This window comes from Triticum urartu, chromosome 6 (genome assembly GCF_003073215.2).
Source record: "Triticum urartu cultivar G1812 chromosome 6, Tu2.1, whole genome shotgun sequence".
Classification (NCBI taxonomy): domain Eukaryota; kingdom Viridiplantae; phylum Streptophyta; class Magnoliopsida; order Poales; family Poaceae; genus Triticum; species Triticum urartu.
Window position 1 is genome coordinate 63,895,339 of NC_053027.1, and position 21,316 is coordinate 63,916,654.

The 21,316-nt window shown below is 47.7% G+C and overlaps 1 pseudogene; it reads left to right on the top strand.

Annotated features, from left to right (window-relative positions):
- Positions 1–554: 554 nt before the first annotated feature.
- LOC125512932 lies at positions 555–16,924 on the top strand (annotated as a pseudogene).
- The last annotated feature ends 4,392 nt before the right edge of the window (positions 16,925–21,316 follow it).

The following is a 21,316-nucleotide window of genomic DNA, read 5'->3' on the forward strand; positions in this document are numbered from 1 at the left end:
ATGATTTTTGGAAAAAATAAAGAGCAAACTATGAGGCAGCTGCAGTTCAAATTTGACCCGCTTCCTACTGAATCGGCACAAATTTGTCTTTTTCACAAGAGGTGGGTCAAGGCTTTTGACACCCAACCATTTGGTCAATTGTGCATTAAATATGGCCTAGTATTTTATAAAATTTATTAGGTCCTACCTCCTCCTTCCTCGGCTCCTCACCGCCGCCACCTCCTCCCCGCCCCACAGCAGCACCCACCGCTCACCTGCCGGCCGCCCTCGCGGGTGGCTGCGTCCATGGCGACGATGGAGGCCGCGGTCGGTCATCTCCCTATCCGCCTCTCTCCCTAACGCCAGACCCAATCCGCCGCCGTCCTCTTCTCCAGTCGCATCGGCGACCTCCAACCTCATCGCCGGCAGCCCCTCCCCTTTCCTCCTAGATCGACTCGAGCTGCTCATGTCGTGGCCAGATCTGGCAGGAACTCCCTCCCTCCCACCTCGTTCCGCATCCCGATCGAGACGCACACATCGACAGAGCTTTTGGCAGCTCCTGCTCGGCTGCTCCCATGGGCCTCTGTCTGTCTGTGGCCTACGCCCACCGTCGGGCCATGCAGCATGACGACGCTGTCGACGTGATGGTGCATGGCAATGGCTCCAACTGCTAAGGGATGGATGGATGCAGTCAGGCACATCAACCCGGCGGTGACCTTCGGGCTGTTCCTGGCGAGATCATCGGCACCTTCTTCCTCGTCTACACCGTATTCTCCGCCACCGATGCCAAGAGGAATGCCAGGGACTCCCACGTTCCCGTGAGTACCATCACTGCCGTTCTTCCCCCTGTTGATTCTCCTTACTGTGTGTGCTTAATGGTGTGTGGAACGTCGACGGATTCTTGCCCCGCTGCCAATCGGGTTCGCCGTGTTCCTGGTCCACCTGGCCACCATCCCCATCACCGGCACCGGCATCAACCTGGCGAGGAACCTCAGCACGGCCATCATCTACAACAGGGAGCACGCCTGGTCAGACCACGTGAGTGCACTAAAACTGAAAATGAATCTTAACACCCGGATTTTCCTTTGTCTGAAGTTGAAAGCATGGCACTTGTTTTTTGCAGTAGTAGTCAGGCATGTGGTAACTTTAAGTTGATGCAGGCGCATAACTACTCTAGCACACCTAATTAACTAATGTGTAATTGAGAAGCTTAATCTGGTCAACCGATGTGACGGTAGCAGCAATAATTGAACTAATGCTATATGTAGGCTTAACAAACTGAGCAAGGGAAACCATTATATCCCCTTCCTTATTTTATGATGTAGCTTTTAGTTCTTCTGGCCAAACATGTGCTTTAGCCTTTTGCCTTTTATTATCAATAGTTGTTTTGCTTGTTTTTGAGCTACTGCCACTTTGAGCTGCTGTATATTATCTGGTGTACATTTTGTCGTCTGGAAACAAAATTACTAAGCAAGGTGAAGCCCTGAGCTTGACTTCATCGCTGTGCTCTATGTATATTGATTTACTGCTATAACATGGATATATATTCAGCTTTAATGTTAGTTGTAGCACTAACACATCCATATGTGAAAAAAGGGTTCAGACACAACTATGCTTGCTAGTACTATCTCTCTAAAACATGTGCAATTTGAATCCCAACAATCCAAGCTGGTAGTGGCAGATTTTGCCTTCTTAGAGTTGTATTGCGATTTAATTTAGTGCTACATGGTTTTAGATTTCTTTGTTAACTTGAGCAGGAAAACTAAGTAAGATGCATATTTGACACATGGTATCGGCAAGGATAGAATGGCTTTTGATGTGTTGTGCTTATGTATTATGATTGCAGCTGCCGACCTCTTCCTGGGCTTCGCAACCAGCTTCCAGCAGGTCTACGCGCTGGCGCAGTGTGACGTTTACTGTAGCAACTGCGTCACCCAGGCTGTGCAGCGCGTTGCGGTCGAGTGCGGCGGCGCCCCCTCCGGCCAGGTCTACCTCGACAAGTGCTACATTAGCTACAGCTACAACCCCCACTATTTCATGAATGGTTCATTACAGTAGTTCTTTCTGTAGTAATTTCAGTGTTTCATAGATTAAGATTACAGATGTATGTTCATGAATGATGAGTAGTTTTAGTTATTTCCCAACTTGAAAGAAACCAGAATAGGCAGTAGTAGGACAATGAGTCATCCTGCACTAGAACAAGTAATATTATACGAGTCAGTGTTGATTTTGAAATTTGATGCTCTCTAATGATTGCTCACGTGCCCTCAGGAATCTGTTATTCCTTTTTCATTATCAGGATGACAAAATGTCTTCTTAGTGGGATCAGACGGCACATTGTTGTTGCCAAAAACACTGTGATGTCGTTTCGCTTGTATGCCATACTCCCGCACCAAGTCTTGGCATATATATATATATATATATATATATATATATATATATATGCTGATCCCATGTTGAACCTAAGCTCAACTATTTTGGGAAATAGTGAGACATCAGATGGCCTATCATCGTCTTTACGTAGTTGTTATGTAACGCCCTCGATGCGGCTATAGCTCCCACGTGTCGAGGCACGACTTAGAGACATAACCGCATTGAAAGCAATGTCGCAAGTCAGGCAATCATTACAACAACCCATGTAATATATAGTAAAAGGGGGAAGAACATAGTTGGCTTACACTCGCCACGTCACATCAAAGTACATAAATAACATCCATCAGACAGACACTCATGGCCCGACTACGGCGCCAAAATAGAAAAGAACCCAACATGCGACAAGGCCCTGAATCAAACCCCAACTAGGCACCACTACTGATCATCGGGAAAGGAAACATAATAACGCTAAGAGTCCTCGTCGAACTCCCACTTGAGCTCGTACTCGTCACCTGGAGCGGAATCGCCTGGACCTGCATCTGGAGTTATAGTATCTGTGAGCCACGGGGACTCAGCAATCTCGCACCCTCGCGATCAAAACTATTTAAGCTTATAGGAATGGATAAGGCAAATATATGTGGAGCTGCAGCAAGCGACTAGCATATGTGGTGGCTAACTTATCCGCAAAAGAGAGCGAGAAGAGGAGGCAAGGTGCGAGCGAGAAGCTATAAGAACAACCTGCGCAAGCATAACTCCAACACCATGTCCACTTCCCGGACTCCGCCGAGAAGGGGCCGTCACGGTAACACACACGGTTGATTCATTTTAATTAATTAAGGTTTAAGTTATCTACAACCGGACATTAACAAATTCCCATCTGCCCATAACCGCGGGCACGGCTCTCAAAAGTTCAATCCCTGCAGGGGGTCCCAACTTAGCCCATGACAAGCTCTCACGGTCAACGAAGGAATAGACCTCCTCCCAAGACGTTCCGATCAGACTCGGTATCTCGGTAACTCAAGACACTTCGACAGGTTAAAACAAGACCAGCAACACCGCCCGAATGTGCCGACAAATCCCGATAGGAGCTGCACATATCTCTTTCTCAGGGCACACTCAGATTGTCTTAGGTACGGGTAGGCCAGCCCAGAGTTGCCCCTGGTGGCCACCGGTAGCTAACAGGTGGACCAACACTCAGAGGAGCACTGGCCTGGGGGGGTAAAATAAGATGACCCTTGAGTCTGCAGAACCCAAGGGAAAGAAAAGGCTAGGTGGCAAATGGTAAAACCAAGGTTGGGCATTGCTGGACAAGCTTTAATCAAGGCGAAATATCAAGGGGTTCCCATTATAACCCAACCGCGTAAGGAATGCAAAAATCCGGGAACATAACACCGATATGACGGAAACTAGGGCGGCAAGAGTGGAACAAAACACTAGGCGAGAGGCCGAGCCTTCCACCCTTTACCAAGTATATAGATGCATTAAGATAACATAGCAATATAATGATATCCCAACAAGTAAATAAATGTTCCAACAAGGAACGGCCTCCAATCTTCACCTGCAACTATCAACGCTATAAGAGGGGCTGAGCAAAGCGGTAGCCAATCAACGGTTTGCTAGGACAAGGTGGGTTAGAAGTTGACATGGCAATTGGGAGGCTGACAAGCAAAAGTTAGGCATCGTAGCATTGGCATAGCAAGAGCGAGCAAACTAGCATAGCAAAGATAGTAGTGATTTCGTGGGTATGATCATCTTGCCTGCACAGTTGTCAGAGTTGACTGGATCCTCACAAGCAAACTCAACGGGCTCCTTGGTAGCGAACTCGTCTCCCGGCTCAACCCAAACAAGACAAACAAGCAACAAGGATACAATCAACCACATGCAAGACCAAGCAATATGATGAAATGAAGATATGCTATGCGGGATGCGATGCGGGATGCAAAATGCAAGATATGACAGGAAATGCATGAACCTGCCCTCAACTTGGAATTACAAGGGTGCCACTGGATAGAGGGGATGAAATCGCTTGAAAACGATATAAAGATCATTGGAATCGGAGTTACGGTTTGGAAATGCCAAGCGTTTTAAGATATGACACCGGTCTGCGATTTACAGCAAGTAGGCATCTAAATGCAACGAGATGAACATGCTACAGCCACCAAACATGACAACAAAATACATGGCAGGGATTCACACAAGATGCTTAACAAAAGACTAGCACTGAGCCACGGCCAATTCATCCATTATGAGGTTCAAACAAGCATGGCAAAAACGCAAATGCAAAACAGATTCCAGACTTAGTGAAATTAACACTAGTCTGAAATTTCAGATCACGAAGCCCTCTTCGGAGCAGCAAAACAACATGATAAATGACCTGAACATGACAAGTAAGAACATGGCATGGAGCTACTCAATAATCTTAACAAAATACCCAAAGTGACCTGGGGCCAAAAGGGTTCACAAAAATATATTAACGGGCACACGAACATAGCTAAAACACAATCAGTTTTCAGACTTAGTGAAAACTGAGACATGCTGAAATATAACTCACGAAGGCATGTAAACGAACTCGATGCACTCACCACGGTGCAAGTCATGGCAAGGCAGGCATACACCCATTAAGAAGGCACAAAATAAAAGCTAGACATGGCAAGAACAATGGCATAGCATGCACGGATCATCTACAATAATAACGGCAAAATCGCAAACGAGTTGACGATCTGCCCAGATTCACCACGAAGCAAAAGTCGAGCTCGATTGACTCAAGCTATGTTGCTCCATAATTGCAAACAAAGACATGGATGGATATAGCATAACATGAATAACAAAAGTCCCTTACTTATCATCCTCAAAAGGGGCACGGATCACTAGTAAACAAGCTGAACATATGGCATCATGAACTAAAATATCCCAGACTTAGTGAAAACAACTAAGTCCCTGAAAACAGATTTACCGGGTGCCTCACTTTGCAAGCTTGCACAAGTCACCACACACATCCTAAAAATGCATGGGTTGCACCTATGGAAAGAAGACAAAATCCTTAACAAAACATTTGAAGGACTCACAGGCATAGCATGCACACAATAATCATGGCAAAAATGACAAAAGTCTAAGATGAACTAGCAGATCTGATAATTAACTCACGAAGCCTCCTTCTAACAGCATTTTGGGCATCAACATGAACTCAAATGAAAATGATGCACTGAAATGAAATGATGTACTCGTCGAGACGAACATTTTGATACATAATATGCCCAAATCGGAGCTACGGATGCAAAGTTACGGGGCCTCGAACATAGCAACTTGGACTAAAAATCCTGGGACTTGGAAGAAAATATCACCCTAGGGTTTACTGTTCATCGCGATCCGGATCTGGATCCGACGGGACACTGTAGCGGTGTGGCCTTCGAGGATCGCCGGACGGGGAGACGAGGCCGGGGCCGGCCGACCTTGGCGGCGAGGAGGAGGGGCGCGACCTGGGACGGGCGGCGGCGGCCCAGCACCGGAGCCGAGGCGACGAGGTGGCGGCGGCTGACGGCCCGCGGCGGCGCGCCGGAGTGGCGGCGACGGCCGGAGGTAGGAGGCGGCGCGGGGAGCGCGGCGGGGTTCGGTGGCGCCGGCCACCGGCGCTGGAGAGGGCGGCGACGGACGAGGCAGGAGGCGGCAGGCGGATCGGGCCGCGCGGGGGCCCGGCGTGGGCCTGGCGGGCCGGCGGCGCTGAGGAGGCGATGTGGGGCGCGAGGCTGACGTGGCGGCGGCGGAGCGGGTCGGACACTGTCCGACCCGGCGGACTTTGTCCGGCGGCGGCGCGAGGGTTTTTTTTAGGGTTTCGAGAGGGGGAGAGAGATCCGAAAACGGAGGGGTGTATATATAGGCATAAGTGGAGCTAGGAGAGTCCAAATGAGGTGCAATTTTCGGCCACGCGATCGTGATCGAACGCTCTAGGAAATGGAGCAGAGTTTGGTGGGTTTTGGGCCAAATTAGAGGGGTGTTGGGCTGCAACACACACGAGGCCTTTTCGGTCCCTCGATTAACCGTTGGAGTATCAAACGAAGTCCAAATGATACGAAACTTGACAGGCGGTCTACCGGTAGTACAGCAAGGCCGCATGACAAGTCTCGGTCCAATCCGGAAATGTTTAATCCCCACACACGAAAGAAAGCTAGAAATGACCACTGGAGGAGAACGAAGCGCCGGAATGCAAAACGGACAACGGGGAAAATGCTCGAATGCATGAGATGAACACGTATGCAAATGCAATGCACATGATGACATGATATGAGATGCATGGAAACGAAAACACCACACGGAGACAAAACCCGAACCCGAGAAAATAAATATAACTTAACGCCGGAAACGGCAAGAGTTGGATACAAATTTGGAAAGTCGTATCTGGGGCGTTACAACACTCCACCACTACGAAAAGATCTCGTCCCGAGATCTAGGACTGAAAGAACTCCGGGTACTCAGAATGGAGGTGATCCTCGCGTTCCCAGGTAGCTTCACGGTCGGAATGGTGTGACCACTTGACTTTGAGAAATTTGATTGACTTGTTGCGAGTCTTGCGTACAGTCTCTTCAAGAATAGCAACTGGGTGCTCACGATAGGAGAGATCTTCTTGGAGCTCAATGTCCTCGAAGTTGACGGTGCGGTCAGGCGTCTTGAAGCACTTTCGAAGCTGAGAGACATGGAACACATCATGAACATTTGCAAAGTTTGAAGGAAGCTCGATTTGATAGGCGAGGTCGCCTCTCTTACTGACAATCTTGAAAGGTCCCACGTATCTAGGGGCAAGCTTCCCTTTGATACCGAAGCGACGAGTACCTTTCATGGGAGAGACGCGGAGGTAAACATGATCTCCGATCTCGAAAGCCAAATCACGGTGCTTACTATCATAGTAGCTCTTCTAGCGGAATTGGGCTGCTTTGAGGTTATCACGAATGACTTTGCACATATCTTCTGCTTCTGTGATTAAGTCATTACCCAGCAGCTGACGTTCGCCGGTTTCAGACCAGTTGAGAGGGGTACGGCACTTCCTGCCATACAGAATTTCAAAAGGGGCCTTTCCCGAACTTACTTGAAAACTGTTGTTATAGGAGAATTCAGCATAAGGAAGACAATCCTCCAACTTCATGCCGAAGGAGATCACACAAGCCCTGAGCATATCTTCAAGAATCTGGTTGACAAGCTCGACTTGACCGCTTGTTTGAGGATGGAAAGCAGTGCTGAAGCGGATGTTGGTGCCCATGGCCTTCTGAAAAGAATCCCAAAACTTCGAGGTAAAGATGCTACCACGGTCTGAAGAGATCACTTGAGGAATACCGTGCAGAGAGACAATTCGAGAGGTATAGAGTTCCGCCAATTGAGCTGCAGTGATCGACTCTTTGATAGACAGAAAGTGAGCCACTTTGGTGAGCTTGTCGATGACAACAAATATAGCATCATTGCCACGCTTGGACTTTGGAAACCCAGTCACGAAGTCCATTTCAATGTGGTCAAACTTCCATTCTGGAATGGCAAGAGGTTGGAGGAGACCAGCTAGCCTTTGGTGTTCTTCCTTCACTCTTCTGCAGACATCACATTCATTCACGAATTGAGCGATCTCGCGCTTCATTCGAGTCCACCAATAAGCTTGCTTGAGGTCCTGATACATCTTCGTGCTCCCAGGGTGGATGGAGAGGAGAGAATTGTGAGCCTCGTTCATGATCACTTTACGAAGTTCACCTTTGGGCACAACAATACGATCCTCAAAGAAGAGAGTGTCCTTGTCATCAAGGCGGTAGCACTTGTACTTGGACTGACTCTTGGCAATCCCAATCTTCACCTTTTTCACCATAGCATCAAGAAGTTGGGCTTGGCGAATCTGGTCTTATAAGGTAGGAGAGACTTGAAGGTTGGAGAGGAAACCTTGAGGAACAACTTGCAGATTAAGTTTGCGGAAAGCTTCACAAAGCTCGGGTTGATAAGGCTTGAGAATCAGACTGTTGCAGTAGGCCTTCCTGCTCAATGCGTCAACAATCACATTGGCCTTGCCTGGAGTATAATCGATACTCGGATTATACTATTGAATCATTTCGACCCATCGAGTCTGCCTGAGGTTGAGATTAGGCTGAGTGAAGATGTACTTGAGACTCTTGTGGTCAGTGAAGATGTCCACTTTTCTTCCCAATAGAAGATGTCTTCAAGTCAAAAGAGCATGCACAACTGCCGCCAACTCGAGATCATGAGTGGGGTAGTTCTTCTCATTAGGCTTCAACTGGCGAGATGTATAAGCAACCACTTTCTTCTCTTGCATCAAAACTGCGCCAAGACCTTGGAGAGAGGCATCACAAAAGACCTCGTACGGCTTGGATTCATCAGGTGGAGTCAAAACTGGAGCTGTGATCAACTTCTCTTTCAAAGTGTTGAAAGCAATATCGCACTCCGGAGACCAAACGTACTTGACGTGCTTCTGAAGAAGATTTGAGAGAGGCTTCGCAATCTTAGAAAAGTTTTCAACGAATCTTCGGCAATAGCTTGCGAGACCGAGAAAACTGCGGAGTTGCTTCACGTTCTGAGGAGGTTCCCAATTCACAATTGCGGAAACCTTCTCGGGATTCACGGAAATGCCCTTGGCAGAGATGATATGACCAAGATAAAGAACCTCATCGAGCCAAAATTCACACTTGGAGAACTTGGCGTAGAACTGATGTTCCCTGAGTTTATCAAGAACCAAACGCAAGTGCTTGGCATGATCTTCCTTGTTCTTCGAGAAAACCAGAATGTCATCGAGATAGACCAAAACGAAGTCATTGGTGTAGGCATTGAAGATGAAATTCATCATGCGAGAGAACGTCGGAGGAGCATTAGCGAGGCCAAAAGACATGACAGTGTATTCATATGAACCAAAGCTTGTTCTGAATGCTGTCTTGGGAATATCTTCTTCACGAATGCGAATATGGTGATAACCCATACGAAGATCAAGCTTGGAGAATACTTGAGCACCTTTGAGTTGTTCGAACAGCTCATTGATGTTGGGAAGTGGGTATTTGTTCTTGATGGTCTTCTTGTTCACTGGACGGTAATCAACACAAAGTCTGTCCGTTCCATCCTTCTTCTTCACAAAAAGAACACCACAACCCCACGGAGAAGTACTAGGCCGGATGAGACCCATTCTTTCTTACTCATCGAGTTGCTTCTTCAGCTCCTTCAACTCCTCAGTTCCGAGCTTGTAAGGACGTTTGCACACAGGTTCCGTGCCAGGCTCAAGTTCAATAACGAATTCAACTGGCCGGTGCGGAGGCATTCCTGGGAGCTCTTCTGGAAAGACGTCTTGATATTCGCAAACGACTGGAATTTGCAAGATGGCATCCAATTCACCCTTCTCATTGAGAGAAAACAGATGAATGGTATTATCCCGAGCGGCAAAGACAATTTCATCCTTAGACGAATGAGTCAATTGAATCTGCCTGGCTGCACAATCAAGCTGAGCCTTGTGCTTAGAAAGCCAATCCATTCCGAGAATAAGATCAATATCCGAGTCACCAAGAACCGTTGGAGAAGATAGAAACTTGTAGTCACCCAAAGTAATAGTAACATCCGGAGCAATGGAGTTAGCCTGCATGCGCTTACCGGGAGAGACAACTGCTAAAGGACTAGGCAAAATTTGCAAAGGCAACCCATGCTTAGATGAAAACGGTCTCGAGATGAAACAATGCGATGCACCCGTGTCAAAAAGAACATTTGCAGTAATATCATTAACAGGAAGGTTACCCATGATCACATCTGACGAGTCCTCTGCCTGAGCTGCATTCATCAAATTGACCTTGGCATGCTTGGGATTATGCTTGACCACAGCTGTACTTGCCGATCTGACAGGAGGAGGAGGAGGAAGATGCCTCTGGTTGAAACACTTGTTGGCATAGTGACCCTTCTGTTGGCACTTGTTGCACGTGACCTCTGAAAGCGGACGGTGATACGGAGCACTCGGTCTTGGAGCTTGAGAAAAAGTCTTGTTCTGAAAGCCTGGGTTGGGTGGGTGGGAAGAACCACTGCCACCTTTGCTCTTCTGCTGAAACGGCTGACGGAACGGAGGAGGAGGAAGCCAAAACTTCTGCTGCTTGGCCACTTGAGTAGAGGAAGAAGGAGTAACATCTCTGACTCGCTTCCTGGAAGCATCACACCTCAACTGAGCAGCCTCTTGTTTCAGTGCCATGTTGTAGAACTCATCGTATCTCAAGGGCTCGAAGAGAACAAGAGCGAGCTGAATATCCTCTCTGAGACCACCCCTGAACTAATATATCATGCTCTTCTCATCAGGCACGTCCTGCTTGGCAAAGCGGGCAAGCTTCTGGAATAATTTGTTGTAGTCATAGACAGACAAAGAGCCTTGCTTCAGATTGCGGAATTCCTCACGCTTGCTTTCAACCACGCTCTGCGGAATGTGATGAGCTCGGAAATCTCGACGAAAATCATCCCAAGTGATAACACGTCCACCTCTGGAATCCTTGTACTGCTGGAACCATTCTGCAGCTTGATCTTTGAGTTGGAAGGAAGCGAACTTCACAAAGTCCTCAGGCCTGACGTTGCTGCACTCGAAATGCTTACACAGATCCACAAGCCAATCGTCAGCATCGGTTGCCTCAACACAATTACTGAAAGTCTTTGGCCCGTTAGCAAGGAACTGGTTGAGTGTAGCAAAGTGACTCTGATTGCTGCCTTGATTCCCTTGACTGCCTTGATTGCGCTCTTGGAGAATTTGCATGATCAGCTGAGTGTTTGCATTGGTTGCGGCCATCACAGCTTGCCATGCCTCTGGAGGAGGTGGAGGTGGTGGCGGATCTTGATTCTGGTTCTGACTGGTGCTCTTAGCGGGAGCCATCCTGAAGAGGTTGACCACCGTTAGCACATAGACAGATAAATATTGAAGCTGAATCCAACGGAATGAAAATTGCAACATATAGTCTTCACATCCGAACAAAATGAACGAATGCATTCCTCTTCAAATGGTCACATATCCATAAATTGAGAAGCCACGTAGAATTAAGGTAGAGAAATAAATCAACAAGGTACGGATCAAGAACGAATAATCGGTAAGAAATCCCAATCTCAAACCAATATCCGTGGAAGAAGAACTAGAGCTAAACGAGAATTCCCACCTATGAAACTCCCGAACCTTTCCGGTTATGCAATCAGGTGTTGGGGATACAGGGGAAGCATAATATCTCACCCAAACTAGCAAAATTCCTACATCCAGCTGTATCCATCCTTCAACACATAACCAAGAAAAACTTCGGAAACCATCTACCTCAACCTTCGAAAAGCATCAGTTATACAAGTTAATAGCGATACTCCTGAACTCCCGCCCCAGTACTGGGTGGCGTCGAGGTTATCTCACCAACGAACTGCATAAAAGAGATTTTCAATGTCGGCGAACATATCTCAAGTATTCCAGAATTGCAACGATAAAATTATGATGACAACACCTCAGAGCTCAACTCCCCGGGACACTTCCACTAAACCCCTGACAGGAGGCACCAAGACAGTATTCTCATCATAAGCCATCGGAACAAATCCAAGATACTCGCGTGATCCTAAAAAAAATTTAGTGAAATTTGAGAAGAGAAGAGTCAAAACTCTACGTCAGGATGCCTTACCAGAGCGATGAGGAGACTGGGAAGTAAAAAGAATTCCTAAGCTCTCCGATATATAATTCCTAAGGACTCAAAACATTTTTCTAGACACAACTCGGCTGCTAAAACGATCAAGCAATGGGGCTCCTAAGGTCGGGGAAGGCTCTGATTACCAACTTGTAACGCCCTCGATGCGGCTATAGCTCCCACGTGTCGAGGCACGACTTAGAGACATAACCGCATTGAAAGCAATGTCGCAAGTCAGGCAATCATTACAACAACCCATGTAATATATAGTAAAAGGGGGAAGAACATAGTTGGCTTACACTCGCCACGTCACATCAAAGTACATAAATAACATCCATCAGACAGACACTCATGGCCCGACTACGGCGCCAAAATAGAAAAGAACCCAACATGCGACAAGGCCCTGAATCAAACCCCAACTAGGCACCACTACTGATCATCGGGAAAGGAAACATAATAACGCTAAGAGTCCTCATCGAACTCCCACTTGAGCTCGTACTCGTCACCTGGAGCGGAATCGCCTGGACCTGCATCTGGAGTTATAGTATCTGTGAGCCACGGGGACTCAGCAATCTCGCACCCTCGCGATCAAAACTATTTAAGCTTATAGGAATGGATAAGGCAAATATATGTGGAGCTGCAGCAAGCGACTAGCATATGTGGTGGCTAACTTATCCGCAAAAGAGAGCGAGAAGAGGAGGCAAGGTGCGAGCGAGAAGCTATAAGAACAACCTGCGCAAGCATAACTCCAACACCATGTCCACTTCCCGGACTCCGCCGAGAAGGGGCCGTCACGGTAACACACACGGTTGATTCATTTTAATTAATTAAGGTTTAAGTTATCTACAACCGGACATTAACAAATTCCCATCTGCCCATAACCGCGGGCACGGCTCTCGAAAGTTCAATCCCTGCAGGGGGTCCCAACTTAGCCCATGACAAGCTCTCACGGTCAAACGAAGGAATAGACCTCCTCCCAAGACGTTCTGATTCAGACTCGGTATCTCGGTAACTCAAGACACTTCGACAGGTTAAAACAAGACCAGCAACACCGCCCGAATGTGCCGACAAATCCCGATAGGAGCTGCACATATCTCTTTCTCAGGGCACACTCAGATTGTCTTAGGTACGGGTAGGCCAGCCCAGAGTTGCCCCTGGTGGCCCCGGTAGCTCAGGTGGACAACATTCAGAGGAGCACTGGCCCGGGGGGGTAAAATAAGATGACCCTTGAGTCTCCAGAACCCAAGGGAAAGAAAAGGCTAGGTGGAAAATGGTAAAACCAAGGTTGGGCATTGCTGGACAAGCTTTAATCAAGGCGAAATATCAAGGGGTTCCCATTATAACCCAACCGCGTAAGGAACGCAAAAATCCGGGAACATAACACCGATATGACGGAAACTAGGGCTGCAAGAGTGGAACAAAAACACTAGGCGAGAGGCCGAGCCTTCCACCCTTTACCAAGTATATAGATGCATTAAGATAACATAGCAATATAATGACATCCCAACAAGTAAATAAATATTCCAACAAGGAACGGCCTCCAATCTTCACCTGCAACTATCAACGCTATAAGAGGGGCTGAGCAAAGCGGTAACATAGCCAATCAACGGTTTGCTAGGACAAGGTGGGTTAGAAGTTGACATGGCAATTGGGAGGCTGACAAGCAAAAGGTAGGCATCGTAGCATTGGCATAGCAAGAGCGAGCAAACTAGCATAGCAAAGATAGTAGTGATTTCGAGGGTATGATCATCTTGCCTGCACAGTTGTCAGAGTTGACTGGATCCTCACAAGCAAACTCAATGGGCTCCTCGGTAGCGAACTCGTCTCCCGGCTCTACCCAAACAAGACAAACAAGCAACAAGGATACAATCAACCACGTGCAAGACCAAGCAATATGATGAAATGAAGATATGCTATGCGGGATGCGATGCGGGATGCAAAATGCAAGATATGACAGGAAATGCATGAACCTGCCCTAAACTTGGAATTCCAAGGGTGCCACTGGATAGAGGGGATGAAATCGCTTGAAAACGATATAAAGATCATTGGAATCGGAGTTACGGTTTGGAAATGCCAAGCGTTTTAAGATATGACACCGGTCTGCGATTTACAGCAAGTAGGCATCTAAATGCAACGAGATGAACATTCTACAGCCACCAAACATGACAACAAAATACATGGCAGGGATGCACACAAGATGCTTAACAAAAGACTAGCACTGAGCCACGGCCAATTAATCCATTATGAGGTTCAAACAAGCATGGCAAAAACGCAAATGCAAAACAGATTCCAGACTTAGTGAAATTAACACTAGTCTGAAATTTCAGATCACGAAGCCCTCTTCGGAGCAGCAAAACAACATGATAAATGACCTGAACATGACAAGTAAGAACATGGCATGGAGCTACTCAACAAGCTTAACAAAATACCCAAAGTGACCTAGGGCCAGAAGGGTTCACAAAAATATATTAACGGGCACACGAACATAGCTAAAACACAATCAGTTTTCAGACTTAGTGAAAACTGAGACATGCTGAAATATAACTCACGAAGGCATGTAACCGAGCTCGATGCACTCACCACGGTGCAAGTCATGGCAAGGCAGGCATACACCCATTAATAAGGCACAAAATACAAAGCTAGACATGGCAAGAACAATGGCATAGCATGCACGGATCATCTACAATAATAACGGCAAAATCGCAAACGAGTTGAAGATCTGCCCAGATTCACCACGAAGCAAAAGTCGAGCTCGATTGACTCAAGCTATGTTGCTCCATAATTGCAAACAAAGACATGGATGGATATAGCATAACATGAATAACAAAAGTCCCTTACTGATCATCCTCAAAAGGGGCACGGATCACTAGTAAACAAGCTGAACATATGGCATCATGAACTAAAATATCCCAGACTTAGTGAAAACAACTAAGTCCCTGAAAACAGATTTACCGGGTGCCTCACTTTGCAAGCTTGCACAAGTCACCACACACATCCTAAAAATGCATGGGTTGCACCTATGGAAAGAAGACAAAATCCTTAACAAAACATTTGAAGGACTCACAGGCATAGCATGCACACAATAATCATGGCAAAAATGACAAAAGTCTAAGATGAACTAGCAGATCTGACAATTAACTCACGAAGCCTCCTTCTAACAGCATTTTGGGCATCAACATGAACTCAAATGAAAATGATGCACTGAAATGAAATGATGTACTCGTCGAGGCGAACATTTTGATATATAATATTCCCAAATCGGAGCTACGGATGCAAAGTTACGGGGCCTCGAACATAGCAACTTGGACTAAAAATCCTGGGACTTAGAAGAAAATATCACCCTAGGGTTTAATGTTCATCGCGATCCGGATCTGGATCCGACGGGACACTGTAGCGGTGCGGCCTTCGAGGATCGCCGGACGGGGAGACGAGGCCGGGGCCGGCCGACCTTGGCGGCGAGGAGGAGGGGCGCGACCGGGGACGGGCGGCGGCGGCCCGGCACCGGAGCCGAGGCGACGAGGTGGCGGCGGCTGACGGCCCGCGGCGGCGCGCCGGAGTGGCGGCGACGGCTGGAGGCAGGAGGCGGCGCGGGGAGCGCGGCGGGGTTCGGTGGCGCCGGCCACCGGCGCTGGAGAGGGCGGCGACGGACGAGGCAGGAGGCGGTGGGCGGATCGGGCCGCGCGGGGGCCCGACATGGGCCTGGCGGCCGGCGGCGCTGAGGCGGCGATGTGGGGCGCGAGGCTGACGTGGCGGCGGAGGAGCGGATCGGACACTGTCCGGCCCGGCGGACTTTGTCCGGTGGCGGCGCGGGGGTTTTTTTTTAGGGTTTCGAGAGGGGGAGAGAGATCCGAAAACGGAGGGGTGTATATATAGGCATAAGTGGAGCTAGGAGAGTCCAAATGAGGTGCGGTTTTCGGCCACGCGATCGTGATCGAACGCTCTAGGACATGGAGCAGAGTTTGGTGGGTTTTTGGCCAAATTAGAGGGGTGTTGGGCTGCAACACACACGAGGCCTTTTCGGTCCCTCGGTTAACCGTTGGAGTATCAAACGAAGTCCAAATGATACGAAACTTGACAGGCGGTCTACCGGTAGTACACCAAGGCCGCATGACAAGTCTCGGTCCAATCCGGAAATGTTTAATCCCCACACACGAAAGAAAGTTAGAAATGACCACTGGAGGAGAACGAAGCGCCGGAATGCAAAACGGACAACGGGGAAAATGCTCGAATGCATGAGATGAACACGTATGCAAATGCAATGCACATGATGACATGATATGAGATGCATGGAAACGAAAACACCACACGGAGACAAAACCCGAACCCGAGAAAATAAATATAACTTAACGCCGGAAACGGCAAGAGTTGGATACAAATTTGGAAAGTCGTATCTGGGGCGTTACATGTTAGTTGACTTATCATTATGTATAAGCAGCTCATCTGGTGGCAGTACTATTGGTTATTATTTATAAGAAGTCATACTGATCATGAAAAATATGCCATAGTAAACTTTGAAACAATACTGATAACAGTTTCACATAGTTATGCCCCTTTATATTGCTTGCTCTCACTCAATAGGCACCATTTGTCCATTTTTGTTCCATATCTCTTACCCTGATGTTGAAAAAGTAATTAAGTCTTGAAGTACTTGAATCATTGATGTGCTGTAAATCTATGCTCGGTTCTATATGCGAAGGTAGACACTATCTTTGCTGCTTGTGTCTTGAATAAATAAATAAAATTTTGTAATGATGATCTGAAATGTCACACAGTTGACCATTTGTGCTGTCGCCGTCGTCGTGCTTGTTGGAGGTGCTGCTGCTGCATCTGGCAGAGCTGTAGCTGCCGCCCCAAAGGGCAACCTTCATCAAACACAACCCCATAACAGGGCCTCATGGTTCTGTGCCCCATCGCCCCTCTTTCTAAATCACTAAAACGAAAATGGCTAGGCCTGATGTGCCTCTTGTATCTATTGCTCGATTTGTTATGATTTTATTCAGCAAGAGTGATTCTTCTATAGTCTTGTAGTATGGTTAAATGAAACAACGAGGGATGTTTCTAATTTGGTTATTGCTAGAATAATTCATCGACTTGAGATATGCTGGGATGTTTTGCCTGTCCTTACTGAAGAAGATAAGAATGGAATTTAATTGGATGGTCCCTTTCATCATGCTTAATTATGTTCTACTTGAGTTTACTGCCTTATTATGTTCTGCTTGAGTTGACACTATTTATGTCCAAACCTGGGTTTATACTCTTTGTTGGTTGTCATCACTCATCGATTGGGCTGTTTACTTAATGTATTTGTTGTCTGATTGCTCCATCATATTTCCTGATGTACTTCTACATATATATGTTGGTTGTAGTCTGCTTGAACGATCCAAGTACTTGATATTCCATTCTGTTCTTGTAGGTGAATGGAGCTTGTGTTGTTGATAGAACACCGTTGATGACTTCTTCCTATGTTGAAGAGCATGTTCTGTGGTATCCAAGAGTAGCTAGCTTTAACTTGGTAGAGTGTTTTATTTTTCAATCGCAATATTTGTGATTGTGTGGAATATTGTATGGTTATGTACATGAAGTTTCAAGTTCCTGGGCATGCAATATTTGTAGGTTAAACTGGTTGTTGTGATGTGAATGAGTATATGGAGTTTCACATGTTCTGTTCTGTACATAATATATTGTAATAAAGCTATTTTGGTTGTTATTTGAAGATTTTCATATTCTTTTCTTCTTTCTGTTTGATATATACTACTTAAAAAGCGATGTGGATCCACTGACAGGAAAAATCTAACAATTGGGACCCATCTAAAAACTGGACCGCAAAAAACCCTCGAAAATAAAAATGAAATGGACCGCAAAAGGCCATGCCTAGAAAATAAAAAGGTCAAATTGTTGGGCCAGGCCCATGTAGCCAGAGAAAATTAATAGAAAAAATATACAGTAAAAAGGCCGAATTGTTGGGCTCGGCCCATGTAAAATGCCGAATCAGACCGGGCTGATTCTTGTGCCACATCAGCTTGCCATGCTGGATACCTACGTGTCCTAGGGAGGTTGCTAGTGACCAAAAATTCGGTCGTGGAACCAACGACCTTTTACATATCACAAAGAAGGTCACTAATTTCAGTTTACGACCGCCAGCTTTTGACCTTCGGTTTTTGGTCACAAAAAGGTCGCAAATGAAAAATTATGACCTTTCAGCGACCAATAGTGAGGGTCACAAGTTGACATATTTCTTGTAGTGTCCTTCCCTTTTGTCTTCAGAAGATGGAGTTCCAATCTCCTCGGACATGGTGTCTTGTGTACCTTTAGAATGGAGGCCACCTTTGCCCTTCTTGCTCTCCTCCTTGTCCTCCTTCGCCGGCACTTGATATGGTGCCGGAGCCAGCATCCTTGTTAACACATGATCGGCTGAGTCTTCGGGAAGAGGGGCCAAACACCTAATTCGTCCTGCCTTCTTTACCCAGCCCTATTTGATGATGGTTTTTTTTTCAGTACTACGGGATATTTAACTAAGCTGTGTTCGGGAGTCGAGTGCTTACCGAGGTATCCGGATGGTTGCAGTCGAGGCCGATGTCTTCGGTGGTATCTAGCCACTGCTTTCGTGTCCAAAAGAACAACTTCCAAATTCCTCTATGCGCCGTGCCGAAGAAGTGCTGAAGGGTCTATGGTCCTTCCGGATTGAACCCCTACATGCGGAGGGGCCGTCGCTGGCACGGCAGGACCCGGCGGACAAGCACTACCTAGATTACGTTAATGAGGCCGGTGTCCTTTTTGAGGAGGCTCCAGATGCGGCTTTGTAGCGTCTACACTTCGTCAATTGATCCCTATTCTAGCCCCTTATTAATCCATGATGCAGGCTGTAATGGAGGGCCGGATCGGAATGCAGGTGTAGCTGCCCACTTGGTACCACGGGGTTCGGTGATGTAAAATTCCTCCCGCTGCCATAGGTTGGACGCTTCCGTGAAAGAGCCTTTGGTCCAAAAAACATTGGTGACCTTGTTCACCATAGCACCACCACACTCTATTTTCTTCCCCTCAATTACCTTCGGCTTCACATTAAAGGTTTTTAGCCATAAACCGAAGTGTGGGGAAATGCGGAGAAAGGCCTCACACATGACAATAAACACCGAGATGTGAATAAGGGAGTCCGGAGCTAGATCATGAAAATCTAGCCCGTAATAGAACATGAGTCCTTGAACGAAGGGATCGAGAGCGAACCCTAGCCCTCAAAGGAAGTGGGAGATGAATACGACCCTCTCGCCGTATCTGGGAGTAGGAATAACCTGTCCTTTAGCAAGGAGCCTATGGGGGATTTCCGCGGTCAGGTATCTTGCCGCCCGGAGCTTTGCGATATCCTCCTCTGTGACAGAGGAGGCCACCCACCGGCCTTGAGGGCTGGGTTCGGACATGACTGGGAGGCTCGGAACAATTAAGTTGAAGCCTGGGTGCTGGATCTCGAGGTTGGAAAGGTTGAAGAAGAGGTAGGCGCGGAGGAGAAAGATGGGTTTGTGCCCCTTTATAAAGGCGATAAATATCAAATGCCTCCTCATAGGCCTTAAAGCCAGCCTATTCCCAAGGGATCATGCAAACGGAGCGGTTGGATTACCCACGCCTGTATTGATGAGAATCCCGCAATAAGGGGACACGATCTTTGCTTTGACAAGATGTGCCAATAAAACCGCATCTTGAAATATGGAGTGGGAGGCTAAAATATGGTTCGAAATAATAACTGGGCTGTGACGTGATGTCACGCTACAAAAGTTGTCAGTAGATTGGACTCATAAAATATAAATCTCTCTGCGTATGTGTGTGGTACTCGTTTTGTAGAGCCGGACACGTTTTCTATGTTTGAAGGTTGTTTTGAAGTATTCGGAGGAGGAACCCACCTTACAATGCCGAAGACAATCTGCGTGCCAGACACCTCGTCATTGAAGCCTGGTTCAGGGGCTACTGAGTGAGTCCTAGATTAAGGGGTCCTCGGGCGTCCGACCTGTTGGACATGGGCCGGACTAATGGGCATGAAGATACAAGACAGAAGACTCTCTCCCATGTCCGGATGGGACTCACCTGGGCGTGGATGGCAAGCCTGGCATTCGGATATGAAGATTCCTTTCTCTGTAACCGACTTTGTACAACCCTAACCCCCTCCGGTGTCTATATAAACTGGAGGGTTTAGTCCTTAGAGGCAATCATAATCATACAGGCTAGACTTCTAGGGTTTTAGACATTACGATCTCATGGTAGATAAACTCGTGTAACCCTCATACTCATCAATATCAATCAAGCAGGACGTAGGGCATTACCTCCATCAAAAGGGCCCGAACTTGGGTAAAACTTCGTGTCCCCTCTCTCCTGTTACCATCAACCTTAGACGCACAGTTCGGGACCCCCTACCCGAGATCTGCCAGTTTTGACACCGACAGGAGGCCTTCTCTGCTACTCTGCTGGAGAGGGAATTGATCACGGGGGGGCTCTACATCAACCTTGCTGCCCTTTCGATGATGCATGAGTAGTTTACCACAGACCTAAGGGTCCATAGTTAGTAGTGTCGGGGGCATGGACCCTAGGCAGGCAACGGAACCCAGATCCTTTGAAAAAACAACGGGGCCGGCATCGCCCCTCAAGACGGCTCGCGCTCGGCCGGGTTTCTCGACCCGGCCAAGCCCCCTCGACCCAGCCTAATCCTCAAGACTTCTCCAACAAGCCAACCCAAGGCAGCCGAGCCCGGCGCACCAAGACTTATCCAACAAGCCAACTCCCCCTTGGCGTGCACTCCAACCCTGCCAAGGGTCAGCGGCCGTCCCATCCCAGCCGTACGATGGGACGAGTCGCCACCAACTGATGACCGAAGCCACAGTGCCCCGCCCATGCCTTTGGTCAGCCGGATGAGGCAACAGTGTCCCCACCTACCCGCTGACCAGGCTCGGCGTGGCAATAGTGCACCCATCGTCACCCATGACGCCTGCAAGCGGCGACCTGACGGAGTGCCACTGTAGCCGACTCAACTCGGCCATGCCTTGACAATCGATAAGACGGCCAACAGTGCCCACGTACCTGGTGGGTCCCGTGCCCGGGGAACCCGGCGAGACCTGGTACCCGGCGGGTCCCAGCATCGGGTTCCAGACGCTGACAACCTGGCCCCATGACCTTGTACCATTACCATTGTACCCCTGGGGGTTGACCTATAAAACCCCCCAGGAGCCCTCATGCATACGGGCGAACTCATGATCATCACACACACCTAGCTAGCTACACCCAAGGAGGGACTGCCTAAGCCTTGGCCAGCCTCCCTTCTTCCTCAATACAACTCTAGGAGCAACCAT